This window comes from Nycticebus coucang, chromosome 18 (assembly GCF_027406575.1).
Source record: "Nycticebus coucang isolate mNycCou1 chromosome 18, mNycCou1.pri, whole genome shotgun sequence".
Classification (NCBI taxonomy): domain Eukaryota; kingdom Metazoa; phylum Chordata; class Mammalia; order Primates; family Lorisidae; genus Nycticebus; species Nycticebus coucang.
The window spans coordinates 18,356,660-18,359,268 of NC_069797.1; the positions used below are offsets into that span (position 1 = coordinate 18,356,660).

Genomic DNA, 2,609 nt, shown 5'->3' on the forward strand with positions numbered 1-2,609 from the left:
CATGCCTTACTCATGAGTTGAATAAAAGTTTGGTGCATGCTAACAAAATCCTCTAGGAATTATGGTTTTACAGGTGAGAAACCCTAGAATAAAAAAGGAGTTAGAAAAGCCAAGGGAAAGCCAGTTGCAGTGGCTCATGCCTATAACCCCAACACTCTGGGAGGCCAAGGTGGAAGGATCCCTTGACCTCAGGAGTTCAAGACCAGCCTGAGAAAGAGCGAGACCCTGTCTCTACTAAAAATACAAAAACTAGTCGGGCATTGTAGTGGGTGCCTATACTCTCAGCTGCTGTGGAGGCTGAGGCAGGAGGATTACTTAAGCCCAGGAATTTGAAGTTTCTGGGAGCTAGGCTGAGGCCATGGGACTCTAGCCTGGGCAACAGAGTGAGACTCTGTCTCAAAAAGGGAAGGGGGGGTGGGGAGGGGAGTGAAGGGAAGGGGAGGGGGAGAGGGAAGGGAAGGGAAGGGAGCTCCCAGCAGAGGAAAGAGCAAGAGCTAAGTCTTTGAAGTGGGGAGGCCACACCTGCTCCAGCAACCTGCTCACTGTGGTTGAAATGAAAAGAAGAGCAAGTATGCCTTGACTTGAAAACTCCTGTTTTATTCAGAAGTGCTTTTATTTAAACACAAAGAGGATTTTCGTGGACACCGGGTAAGGTGGAGCAACAGTGGGAGTCCAGCCTGAAGGGAGCGGGAAGCGGGACCATCTATCAGAGCGTGAGGACTTGAGCCTCTGCACTTTAGATGTCGAAATGCATCGTGATTCCTGTCCGTTGGACTGTAAGGTTTATGTAGGTAATCTTGGAAACAATGGCAACAAGACTGAATTAGAACGGGCTTTTGGCCACTATGGACCACTCCGAAGTGTGTGGGTTGCTAGAAACCCTCCCGGCTTTGCTTTTGTTGAATTTGAAGATCCTCGAGACGCAGCTGATGCTGTCCGAGAGCTGGATGGAAGGACACTGTGTGGCTGCCGGGTGAGAGTGGAACTGTCCAACGGTGAAAAAAGAAGTAGAAATCGTGGCCCACCTCCCTCTTGGGGTCGTCACCCCCGAGATGATTATCGTAGGAGGAGTCCTCCACCTCGGCAGATCTCCAAGGAGGAGAAGCTTCTCTCGCAGCCGGAGCAGGTCCCTTTCCAGAGACAGGAGAAGAGAGAGATCACTGTCTAAGGAGAGAAATCACAAGCCCTCCCGATCCTTGTCTAGGCCTCGAAGCCGATCTAGGTCAAATGAAAGGAAATAGAAGACCAGTTTGCAAGAAAAGTGGTGTACAGGAGACAACTTCATTTGACAGGAGGATGTACAGAAATTTCAAGTTTTATTTGAGACTTCCTAAACTTGGTGCATTTTTAAGATGTTTTAGTTGTTCAAATTTGTTTGTCTCTTGGAACAGTGACACAAAAAGTATAATTCTCTATGGTTTTGAAATGGATCATACGAGGCATGTAATACCAAGAATTGTTACTTTACAATGTTCCCTTAAGCAAAATTGAATTTGCTTTGAATTTTAGTTTTTCATAGACTGATAATAAACCTCTAAATCCTGCCCACCTAAAGTGTGATTTATTTTTTTTATACATAGAAACAAAACTGGCAAATTGAATGAAAATTTACTTTTTCCCCCGTGTCTGGGATATTGTATGCAACTATAGTTGAACAAGCAGTCTTTATAAAGCTGCTGTAAAACAAGCCAGCAGCTACACCATTGTAGTAAATTAGAGGTTTATGAAAAATGCAACCAGTTTTCACCCTGGGCAGAGATTGCCTACTACTATAGAATCTGATAAATTCTAAGAAAGTTTTCTTTGCTTTAGGAAAGAAAATAAGTTCCTTATATAATAGTTATATATCAAAATACCAATGTCCCGCCAGTTTAAGGGTACATTGTAGAGCCGAACTTTGAGTTACTGTGCAAGATATTTTTTTTTATGCTGTCATTTATAATGTGTTTTGTGAGAATCCTTTGGATTAAAGTTTTGTTTACAATTGTTGTTTAACTTGAAAAAAATAATAATAAAATAAACACAAAGAGGTGGGCTATTGGCAGCCAGATTGCTGTAATATGAAACTTTAACTGTTTGTACTTTTGCCGCTTATCTTTGCCCCACTAACAAGGTTGGGAGATAAAGAAAGACCTACCTGCCCTGGAGGAAGTGAGATATGGTCTTTGGTTGATTCAGGATCAGGCCTAACAGGCCATAATGGTTTAAAATAGAGCAACAAGGAGAGAGATGGAAGGACTTGCCCCTGGAGAAAGGAAGGATTTCTTGGAGATAGAAAGGGAGACTCCAAAAAGAAGGGATAAGCAGAAAGAAGGTGTTGTAAGAAAGGATTAGGTGACAATCCCAGGAAATTTGCCCAAGAAATGGGAAGGTATGCAGTTGGGAAGAGCTCAAGGTGACAGCGCTGACAAAAAAGACCAGAGTAAAGGGTCTTGTTAGAGTCCAGAGTCTACACGGGCTTCTGCCTTCATGGGTCACTACACAGGCTCTTCTTCCCAGGGGGCCCATGAGGACTTCACTCTAACAGTATCCAGAATCCAGTGATTTGCCCAGTGGCCACATTGCTTCCTTGGTTCCTGTCTGAGCACCTCATTGAGAAAAACCACTCC

The 2,609-nt window shown here is 43.9% G+C and overlaps 1 pseudogene across 1 annotated transcript; it reads left to right on the forward strand.

The window, feature by feature from the left end:
* The first annotated feature begins 588 nt into the window (after nucleotides 1–588).
* LOC128570633 (serine/arginine-rich splicing factor 3-like) lies at nucleotides 589–1,625 on the forward strand (annotated as a pseudogene). The gene has a single exon (XR_008375595.1). The product of XR_008375595.1 is annotated as a serine/arginine-rich splicing factor 3-like (transcript).
* The last annotated feature ends 984 nt before the right edge of the window (nucleotides 1,626–2,609 follow it).